The sequence below is a fragment of the Triticum aestivum genome, chromosome 4B (genome assembly GCF_018294505.1).
Source record: "Triticum aestivum cultivar Chinese Spring chromosome 4B, IWGSC CS RefSeq v2.1, whole genome shotgun sequence".
Taxonomy (NCBI): Eukaryota; Viridiplantae; Streptophyta; class Magnoliopsida; order Poales; family Poaceae; genus Triticum; species Triticum aestivum.
This window is the reverse complement of record NC_057804.1, coordinates 295,117,353-295,129,676: the sequence shown is the minus strand read 5'-3', so window position 1 is coordinate 295,129,676 and position 12,324 is coordinate 295,117,353.

The following is a 12,324-nucleotide window of genomic DNA, read 5'->3' as shown; positions in this document are numbered from 1 at the left end:
TTCTAGTCCTCTTCTTCTTCTCTTTATGCTTTTGATGAGGAAGCTTGCTTTGATGGAGTCTACTCTTCTCTTTATGCTTCCTTTTTGTTTTGATTTTGTAGGTTGAACAATATGAAACTTGCTACCTATATTTGTATGTATTGATGAAACCATTGTATGCTTATGGTTCGATATGTTTGCTACCTATATATGTTGCATATGAAATTTTGATTTGCTATGAATATGTGTTGGATGATCATATCCATATGGAAGGGATATGATTTGGTATGTATATGTGTTGGTATGCTTGTTGAAATTATTTCGTGTGTGTGTGTATAGGGTGGCACTACTCTAATCCCAGGATTGGAATAGTTATTTGGATCATGATGCCCCCCTATATAGAGCCCGACTAGGTTTTCCCGAACTAAAAAAACTCAACCCGCCCCCACAGCTCCCCCGACGGTCCGACCCACCTGCCCACCTCCTCCCCATGACCTTTCCCCGATCCACCCACGACCTTCCCCCGGTCCTGCCGCGTCCTCCTCTAGGCACGCCGCCAGGTCCCGTGACCATCTACTGCCGCCGCAACCGCCCACTGGACCGTCGGCCATGACGCAACGCCCCGACGCACCTCCCACCATCGTCCCCCGGCTCCGACGCGCCTCCTGTCGCTGTCTCCCCGGTCCCCGACGTGCCTCCCGCCGCCGGCCTCTAGATCCGTCCGTCGCTCCGCCTTCACTTCCCGGATACGGCCGCTACGCCATCCCCTCCGACGGATCCACCGAGGGACCGATCTCGACGCCGCCTATAGCCACCACGCACCGACGCTCGCCCCACCAAATCTCCTGGACGCCTCATCTCAACTAGACTGCCCCGCCGACTTCTGGTGCGCCGATGCACCCCCTCTATGCATCATCGCCCAGATTGCAGACACGATCAGAGGACGTGGGAGGAGGTAGTGGGCGCCTGAAGACTGAAGATGTGGAGTTTGGGCAGTACAACTTGGCAGGTCAAGAGATTCCTCTGCCCGCTATGATGTTGGCCAGTGCGTCGGGGAGCGATAGCCTCCCCGACCTGCAGCTTTCACCCACCATCGTGTGGCTGTGCTGCAGCCGCTGTTGTATAGTGGTTTAGGAGGATCCCCGCCAAATTTGGCTCAGCTCGTGCCCAACCTCATCGGCCTGCCCTCTTGGTCCGCCTCACCTTCCAACGATGGCAGAAGGAATGTGGCCAAAACAGGGGAGCAGCTGCAGCCGTACTACTACTAATGCAAATCCAGTGAAGAAGTAATATTAAACACAAAGCTCAAAGATCCCTTTGCTGAAATGTTCAGACCAAACACAAAGAGAAATTTCAGAGATCCCTCTGTTGAATATGAGCATGCGATACAAACTTCTATCAGACAACAAAAATGTGTCAGGCCCCGTCTAAGTGGTAGTGGCTCCTTTGCTCACAGAATCTGTAGCCCTTTCAATTATGTCGAGCAATTCACTTGTTGTCAACATTCTGTATCCAATATTTTGGGGCCTCATGGCGCCCAGTAGTTTACATTATTCACCGATGCACCACTTTTCTCTGGAGCAGAAAGACAGAAGTTCATCCCGGCAGCCTATATGGTTCAATGTGTATATTAAATGAAGGAAAAAGCAACAACAGGTGTCCGGCAACATCAGTGTGTGGCTGCCTATAATCTTCTGTGTGTGCGTGCACGCTGTGCACATGAGCATTAGTACGAGGAAAATGGAGACCGGCCGGGGCAAGAAGTTAAAAAAAGTTGAGCAAGAAGTTCAAAATAAAAAAAGTACTTAAAAAATCTTCATGGATTTTTAAAGTTTGTAAAAAATAAGAGAAGTCCAACCTAAGAAGAGGAACATATCAAAAGAATTTATAAAAAAAGATTTTAACTATTACAAAAAAACTAGAAGTTCAAATTAGAATAAAAGGAACAACAAAAAAAGTGTTTAAAAAATTCATGTTTCTTAAAAACTAGAAGTTCAAATTTAAATAACGGAGCGGTTCGATGTTTATTACAAAATGAAGAAGTCCAAATTACAAAAATAGAGTAGTTCGATATTTATAAGAAATACGTGATAGATGTTTAAGATGAAAACAGTGGGGAGTTTAACTACTAAAAGAATGCATTTGAGAAAACAATATAAGAACAGAAAATTAAAAGCTTAAAAGGTTGTTGCAAGAAGTTCATGTGCTCCTCCTAGCATTGTTCAAAATTCATGTGTGAGACGTCCGACCATCCATTTAGATGTTGAAGAAGGGCAAAAATGATGTTGTTTTTGTGATTATTAAATAGTGTATATATATATATATATTAAAATAAAATAATATTGTGGAGTGGATAATGCTTGTGCCCCTAGACGCTAGCCATGTGAGATTTTGATGACAGTGTAGTGATGACAAGTTCAGAAGATGTACTAATGAAAATAAAACAGATTAGTCGAGATGACTACCTTCTACTATTTTTCTTCTAGAATAATTCTGTCACTACCTAGTGTTTTTCTATATGTACATTAAAAAAAGGCTTATATGTATGTAGCTACATGTGTTTCTAAATATACCACGTCTATTTGTTTATGGCAATCGGCAAATTAAAAATATGGCAGTACCCATCCTTTATGAATACTGAATATTGTTCTTCCGAGAAGTTCATGTGTATAAAAATTTGTTAATTATAAAACCATGATTTCAGAATTATACACTAATAAATTTTCCTGTTTGTTAAAAAACCTAGAGGTTTAGATTTAAATAATGGAGAAGTACAATGTTTATTACAATACCAAGAAGGTGAAATTTAAAAAACCTGAGCCATTCAAAAAGTTGATAAAAAATGATATTCCCTGTTTTGGAAAAGACCTAGAAGTTCAAATTTAAATAACACCATGAAGTCTTAAGTAAAAAATGAAGCTATTTAATGTTTATAGAAAAAAAATCAGATTTCCCCAATACTAAAGATTAAAACCAAGAAGTTCAATTTTAAAAAACGGTGTAGTTCCATGTATATAAAAAATTGAGGTTTTCTCGTTACTAATGCAACCAAGAAGTTCAATTGGAAAAAGTGGAGCAGTTTGATATTTATTTGAAATATTTTTTTTTCAGTTACTAAAGAAAGAAACCAACAAGTTCAATTCGAAATTACGAAGAAGTTTGATGTTTCCAAAAAAACTCCAATTTTCACATTTCTAAAAAAATATAATGAAGTTTAAATAAAAAAGTTAGAGCGGTTCAATGTCTATTACAAACTCAGATGTTTCCGCGTAACCGAGAGAAGTTCAGATTGATAACTCCCTAAAGTTCATGTTCTAAAGGGTGTGCATTTTATATTAAAAAATGAAAAAGAATAGGCTAAAAAGTAGTTCAAGTGCTCGTCTCAAGAAAGTTCAAAAATTCTTGTGATAGAGGTTGAACAAAAGGACGTGATAGAAGTTCAAGGTGAAAACAGCGGGAAGTTCAACTACTACACGAAATGCGTTTCAAGTAAGAACATATGAATAGAAAACAAAAAGCTTAAAAGGTTTGTTGGAAGAAGTTCATGTGATCCTCCATAGTTAAAAATTTATGTGCGAGACGTCTGTTGTTCATTTACATGTTGAAAAAAGCAAAAAACTACGTTGTTTTGCCATTTTAAACACTGCCCTCAAACGGCAATGAATTTGTAACACCTGTCTACATGAAAAACTTGCTGCGATTCAGATGCTTTCCACCAGGTATATTGTGTGCCACATTTTGATGAACAGTTTATAATTTTCATGTATATCATTTAAAACACGTTTTGATGTATTCAAAAAATTCTTACCTGTTGAAAGAAGTTCATAGTGAAAACAACGAGAAGTTCAAGTAATGCAAGGAATGCATTTTAGGTGAGAATAAAAGTATAGAAAAATAAAAGCTTAAAATGTTTGTTGAAATAAGTTCAAGTGCTCTGTCCGGGGAGGTTCAAAAATCCTTGCGAGAGAGGTTCACCTTGTATAAAAATCGAATACAATTCTTTAATCAAAATAAAAAGGTGAAGTTCAAATTGAAATAACACAGGAGTTCGGAGTTTATTAAAACCTAGGATTTACCTGTTCAAAAAATAAAAAAACATAACGCCATTTTTTGCACTTTTAAAAACAACTCATAAATGGAAAAAATGGTTGCTGCAAGTTCAAGTGCTTGGCGAGGAAAAGTTCAAAAAATTCGTGTGAGAGAGGTTCACCATGTATTAAGATGTCCAAAATACATAAGAAATGTAGTTTTTCGTGTTTTAAAATAATTCTCTCAAACTAGAGAGAAGTTAAAAGTGATAACATATGGAAGTTCACGTACTACACGGTGTGTATTGCATATAAGAAAAATACAATAAAGTGAAACAGACTGAAGTTCAAACAGACATGCCCCAGAAGTTCAACTACTTCACGCAATGCAAAAAACAGCACATCGAAAATAGAGTGAAGTTTCAACAGACATGCCCCAAAAGTTCAACTACTTCACGCAGTGCATTTTCATTCGCGATGAACGAGAAATCAAGATCTCGCCATTTTCTAATTTATTCAAAACGACAGGAATATCATTTGTGTAAGTTCAAGTCCTCGGTCGGAGAAAGTTTAAAAAATCATTGTGAGAGACGTTTGTACAAAAGGAATATTATTTGTGTAACACTAACGAATGGATGATAAAATCACAAACAAAAATACATCATAGAAATGCAACGTGAAAACAACAGGAAGTTCAACTACTATGATGAATGAATTTCTGATGAAAAACTTTTAAATCATCGCGAGTATGAAAAAATGATCAACACACCGAGAAGTATATCAACAGCTTTCCATCGGTATATCACCTTCTCAAATCCGGTGAATGGATGGAGAGCTACAAGCAGTGGATGGAGATCTAAGAGCAAAAAAACACATGAAAAACAGAGTGAAGTTCACGTAGACATGCCGAGAAGTTCAAGGTCATCACGCGGTGCATTTTCGAAGAATTCGTTACGCGATAAAGGAAGAATGCATGATATCGCTGTTTTTGAAATTACTTAAAAACAGCTAGGAATCAGAGAAAACCATCAACATGAAAAAGTTTCGCATTTTCCATAGCTTTTCAGAGGTATATTATTTGCCCCATTCCAACAAAGTTTGTAGAAAGTACGGCAAAAATACGTCTTTAGCCATTTTCAAAATTGACTTAAAACAGTAAGGGGTTTAGAGAAACAATATATACAAAAAAGTTTTGAATTTTCTCATGCTTTCCAATGCCGTATCATTTGTTGCATTCGGATGTACGGTTAAAAAATTAGCTTGAAAATACAAAGTCGATGGAACTTGTATCGTTTGCTAAATTACTTTTAAACCGTTCAAAATTAGAAAAAACTTTCGACATGAAAAAGTAGCGCATTTTCACAAGCTTTACAACGCCATCTCATTTGCCTCAACTGGATTAGCCGTTTAGAAATTATATTGAAAATACGAACTCGGTTGTTCGGTTTGCGAAATTTTACGATTTTCCAAATTACTCTTTATCCATAGGGAATTAGAGAAAACTTTCAACATGTCGAAAGAGCGGTTTTGCAGCAACTTTCCAACGCCATATTATTTACCTCATTCAGGTAAACGGTTTAGAAATGCGATCGAAAATATGATTCACATTTTTTGTATGAAGAAAAAATAGTTTTCAAAACTGCTCTTAAACCGCTTAGAGTTTGCCAAAAAATTAACTTGGGTCATGATACTAGTGTCCATAGCTTTCCAAGGGTATATCCCAAGCCCCATTTGGACACCTTCTAGCTGAAGTTCAACCTAGTAATTGGGGAAGGTCAGGCGCGTTACTCGGGAAGTTCATGTTGTGATCAGAATATTATTCTGATCCCGTGATCAGAATAGTGTTTATCTCTCTCTCTCTCTCTCTCTCTCTCTATATATATATATATATATATATATATATACATTAAGTGAAATTGATTTAATTTAAGAAAAAACAGAAAAAACAGGGGCTATACATGCACTTTGCCGTCTGCTGGCAAACGACAAAGAGCTTTGCCATCAGCCAATAGAAGGCAAATATGCCACGTGTCAACTACCTGTTCAACCTGGGGTGCACTGGGCTTGCATATATGGCATGCTTTGCCGTCTGCTGGCGGACAACAAAGATGCAAAGATCTTTGCCGTCCATCAGGAGACAGCAAAGCACGCCACATATCAGCTACCTGGGGGCGTCTGGGCTGGCCTATTTGGGCGCTTTGCCGTCTGCTGGCAAATGGTAAAGCACGTCGTTAACCTCTTAATGGACCTAAGCTGCCACGTGTGCCGTCCAGGCCCTTTGCCATCTGCTGGTGGACGTCAAAGACCTTTGCATCTTTGCCGTACACCAGCAGACGGCAAATAGGCCTTTGCTATAGTCTCTTCAGCCGGATATGTTGCCGTCTGCTGGCTGACGGCAAAGGCCTTGGCCATCCGCCAGGCATGCCTTTGCCGTGAGCCATGGTGGACGACAAAGTTCCTGATTCCTGTAGTGCTTGATGCTCCCCCTCAAGCAAATTGCCCCCACCTCCTTATCAGTCTCCATGATGATGGTCTCGTCAGTGGAGCTCACCAGCGGGAATTGGAGGTTGGATTCTCGCTGGGGCTGGAGGCAGCAACATGTGAGGGAACAGGATCTTGTTCAATGTTTGTTGCCACCTCGCTCTCTTCGGCAATCCTGGCCCTCTTCTGGTGTCTTCCTACTAGCGGCACCTTGTCCCTGCAAGGCCAAGCCATTTAAGATAGTTAAAATCAACAACAGATATTAGGAATATGATGATGGAATGATGAAGTGCTTGCTCTTCTTCCTCGTCAAAATCACTAAGGACAGACAAGTCGTAGAGCACCGTTTCTTTGACTCCAGAAGTGGTGGACGATGGCGGAGTGCTGCTGGCCATTTTTGTCCTCGAAGGAGCTAGTGGTTGTGAATCACCCTTCTCCTCAATGATGGACGGGATTGCTTGCTGATACGTCCATTTTGCATCATGTTTTCTTACTGTTATTATAGTGTTTTTGTCCATTATTGTCAAATTACGGGTTTCGCGAACCCTTGAAAGGTTCGAACTCTAGGGTGCATGCGGAGATCTCAACCTACCCAGCCTTCCTACTCACAATCCTCCAAAACCTAGCGCGTCGGGCTCAAAGAGACAAGGAGACAGAACAGTTTATCCTGGTTCGGGCCACCTTGCGGTGTAATACCCTACTCCAGCATTTTGGTGGATTGCCTCGAAGGGTTGAGGATGAACTAGTACAATGGATGAACTGGCCTCAGGAGGGAGGTGTTCTTGAGCTCAAGAGAGCTGGTGAGATGGTCCGATGGGTATGGATCCGATCTCTTCCTTCCCCTTTTCTCTCCCTTCTATGGTGGTGGCTAAATCCTATTTATAGTGGCCTTGGTCCTCTTCCCAAATGTTGGCGGCAAGGGAATTTCCACAACGGACAAATTTGAAAGGGGACAAGTAGTACATCCTATCCTGACTAAAGTGGTCTTCACCTGCGAAAAGCCTCTGGCCGTTACGCTGCGGTGGGCTCAGCGATGACCTCCGTCCTACCATCCTGGCGGCCGTGGTCTTGTTCCACCAGAATGGAAACCTTTGGCTGATTCCTCGGGACTGCGCGCCTGCGGCTTGCCTCCCTTGAACCAAAGAGGAAACTGGCGCTCTACGCCCACTGGTGCCCGCCTGGCCTTGGTCGTCATGGCTCAATTCAGCTGAACCTCATGAGGTGCACCTTGCATAGAACTCTCCGCCCTTGGGAGCCAGCCTGAGGAGGCTGATCCCCTCGGGGGTCTTGGTGTTGTCCGCCTCGCGAGGCTTGGCCCCTCGCGGGGGTCTCGAGTCGTTGATGCTGAAGCTGGGCCGTACCAGGCCGTCGAAGGAGCTACGCGGTGGGCCGCAGCAGGCAAGTTTGGATACCCTCAAATCCAGAACGTCGATAGTAGCCCCGGGCCCAAGGTGCGCTCGGACTTGGCTTCCAGGCGAAGCCAAAGTGCAAGTGCGGAGCGCCGCGGGTCCTAACCGCCTGTGGCCTTGATGACACATGGCGATTGATGGGACGTGGGTGTCTCCACTTCCCCAGGCTGCCTCGGCAACTGTTCCCGTCTGACAAAAGGGTTGCCATTTGCTGTCGTGCTTTCATTGCCTTCCCTTCGTGTTACTCCAGATCCCCTTCTCCCAACGCCGAAATAACTCTCCGCATCTGCCGATTCTCTTCTCCAATCTTCTGCCCAAATGGCCGCTAAGAGGACCAAGGCCCTCCGTCACCGAGGAGAAGCTACAAACCGCACTTCTCCTGACGGCGGGCGAGGACAATGAGTGGGGGAAGACTGTGCTCCAGATCACCGCCACCGCGCAGAACCTGCAAAACAGTACCTTCTACCCTTTCTTCCTGCATAGCGTCTGCCCGGGGCTGGTGCCCCTGTTCTCCAGCTTCTTCTACGCCGATCTCCACCATTATGGCCTCCATGCGCTCCACATCCATCCCAATTCCATCCTCCTCATGTCCATCTTCGCCTTCTACTGCGAGGCGTTCGTGGGGGTGATGCCCTCCGTCGCCATGCTCCGCCACTTCTTCTTCCTCCGCATGACTAGCGACCGCCCCGCAGGGTGCGTCAGCTTCATTGTGGCCTGGGGCGGCAACGCGATCTCTCGCACCAGGAAGAAGGTGGAGGACGCCTAGCACAAGTGGGTCCTAATGGACGCCAAATGCTCCCATGACCAACTGGAGCTGTCGACCGAGCTCCCCTACTCCGAGAAGGGGTGGTTTTCTGAGAAGATCACCGACCCTTCCCTGACGCCATTGATGAAGAAGATGGAGGACGACCTGAAGAATGAGAGACTGACGGGGGACATGATCGTAAAGGAGTTTCTGATGCAGCGCCTGGCGCCGCTCTAGGACCGCTCCCGCCCCTAGTGGAAGCTCAGGGGCGCCGACGACAAGGTCCACCTGCGCTAGGATGCCCTTCCTGAGGAGGAGCTGAGCAAGGTGTCGCTGTCCTTGACTAGAAAGGTCCCGAGGGGCCCCCCGGAGGAGTGCCTCCCGCTATATTGCTGAGGCGACGGAGAGTAGATTACCGCCGCCATGCCTGTCTTTGACGAGTTCGGGCCCGTGCTGACGAGGCCTCCCCCGCCGCCTGCCTCCTTGGTGAACCTGTCCTCTGGAAACCTCTCCTCTGAGGCCACCGAGGAGGAGGGCGAGGGGGAATCCTCTGCCCGAGATAGTGGGAGCTCCTCCGTGACTTCCCTGGCGATGATGACGAGGACGTGCCTACGTGGTGGAGCTGGCTTTCCCCTCGGGGGTCACCAGAGATCCGGGGCGGCCTGGCTAGCAATGGTGGAAGGTGAGAGTGCGTATAATCCATGGACTCAACATTAGTCATAAAGAACTCACATACTTATTGCAAAAATCTATTAGTTATCGAAACAAAGTACTATGTGCATGCTCCTAGGGGGATAGATTGGTAGGAAAAGACCATCGCTCGTCCCCTACCGCCACTTAGAAGGAAGACAATCAATAAATAAATCATGCTCTGACTTCATCACATAACGGTTCATCATACGTGCATGCTACGGGAATCACAAACTTTAACACAAGTATTTCTAAAATGCACAATTACTCACTAGCATGACTCTAATATCTCCATCTTCATATCTCAAAACAATCATAAGGAATCAAACTTCTCATAGTATTCATTGCACTTTATATGATTTTTTTTATTATATCCCTCTTGGATGCCCATCATATTAGGACTAAATTCATGACAAAAGCAAATTACCATGTTGTTTAAGACTCTCAAAATAATATAAGTCAAGCATTAGAGTTCATCAATTTCTTCAAAATAAAACCACCGCCGTTCTTTAAAAAGATATAAGTGAAGCACTAGAGCAAATGACAAACTATTCCAAAAGATATAAGTGAAGATCAATGAGTAGTCGAATAATTATGTACCTATGTGAAGACTCTCTAACATTCAAGAATCTTAGATCTTTGGATATTAATCAAACAGCAAGCAAAACAAACTAAAATAAAATGACGCTCCAAGCAAAACACATATCATGTGGTGAATAAAAATATAGCTCCAAGTAAAGTTACCGATGAACGAAGACGGAAGAGGGGATGCCTTCCGGGGCATCCCCAAGCTTAGGTTCTTAGTTTTTCTTGAATATTACCTTGGGGTGCCTAGGTCATCCCCAAGTTTAGGCTCTTGCCACTCCTTATTCCATAGTCCATTGAATCTTTACCCAAAACTTGAAAACTCACAACACAAAACTCAACAGAAAACTCGTAAGCTCCATTAGTATAAGAAAATAAATCACCGCTTTTGGTACTGTTGTGAACTCATTCTAAATTCGTATTGGTGTAATATCTACTGTATTCCAACTTCTCTATGGTTCATAACCTCCGATACTACTCATGGATTCATCAAAATAAGCAAACAACACAATCAAAACAGAATCTGTCAAAAACAGAACAGTATGTAGTAATCTGGAAACGTTCGATACTTCTGTAACTCCAATCCATAAAGGCTTTACTTGGCACTTAATTGAAACATTTGTGCACCAATCCACATCTGGAAATTATTTACTAAGTGCAAATGTTTCTGATTTTCAGCAGGATCAACACAACTATCACCACAAGCTATCCTAAAGGCTTTACTTGGCACTTAATTGAAACAAAAGCTATAAAATATGATTTATACAGTAGCTTAATCATATTAAGACACAAAAACTGTAGGGATACATATTGGTTTGTATCCCAACAAGTGCTTTTCTTTAATGCCTTTTTAGCTAGGCATGATGATTTAATGATGCTCACATAAAAGATAAGAATTGAAACATAATGGGAGCATCATGAAGAATATGAATAGCACATTTAAGTTAACCCACTTATTATGCATAGGGATTTTGTGAACAAACAACTTATGGGATTAAGAATCAACATGCATAGGAAGGCAAAACAAGCAAGACTTCAAGATTTTCAACACATAGAGAGGAAACTTGGTATTATTGCAATATATTCCTCCCTCATAACATTTTTCAGTAACATCATGAAGGAATTCAAAAGTATATCTCTCACATAAAGCATTCTTTTCATGATATGCAAACATAGAAATTTTATTACTCTCCGCATAAGCAAATTTCTTCTCATGAATAGTAGTGAGGCATAATCCACTTGAAATTAAAAATCAAGATGACAAGTTACATGGTTATCATTATTCTTCATAGCATACATGTAATCACAATAATCATCATATATAGCAACTTTGTTCTCATAATCAATTGGAACCTCTTCCGAAATAGTGGATTCATCACTAAACAAAGTCATGACCTCTCCAAATCCACTTTCATAATTATCACAATAAGATTCAACACCCTCCAAAATAGTGGGATCATTACTTCCTAAAGTTGACACTCTTCCAAACCCACTTTAATCAATATAGTCATCATAAATAGGAGGAATGCTATCATCATAATATATTTTCTCATCAAAACTTGGGGTACTAAAAATATCATATTCATCAAACATAGCATCCCCAAGCTTGTGGCTTTGCATATCATTAGCATCATGGATGTTCAAGGAATTCATACTAACAACAATGCAATCATACTCATCATACAAAGATTTTATGCCAAACATTTTATTGCACTCTTCCTCTTACACTTTGGCACAATTATGAGAATCCTTATTTTCACGAAACACATTAAAAAGATGAAGCATATGAGGCACCCTCAATTCCATTTTTGGTAGTTTTGTTTCATAGACTAAACTAGTGATAAAACAAGAAACTAAAAGGTTCAATTGTCAGATCTAAAGATATACCTTCAAGAACTCACCTCTAAGGCAACAACGCCAGAAAAGAGCTTGATGTCTACTACGCAATCTTCTTCTTGTAGACATTGTTGGGCCTCCAATTGCAGAGGTTTGTAGGACAGTAGCAAATTTCCATTAAGTGGATGACCTAAGTTTTATCAATCCGTGGGAGGCGTAGGATGAAAATGGTCTCTCTCAAGCAACCCTACAACGAAATAACAAAGAGTCTCTTGTGTCCCAAACACACGCAATACAATGGTAATTTGTATAGGTGCACTAGTTCGGTGAAGAGATGGTGATACAAGTGCAATATGGATGCTAGATATAGGTTTTTGTTATCTGAAAAAATAAAAACAGCAAGGTAGCAAGTAATAAAAGTGAGCGAAAAGGGAATTGCAATGCTTCTAAACAAGGCCTAGGGTTCATACTTTCGCTAGTGCAAGTTCTCTCAACAATGATAACATAATTAGATCATATAACAATCCATCAAGGTGGAACAAAGTGTCACTCCGAAGTCACTAATAGCGGA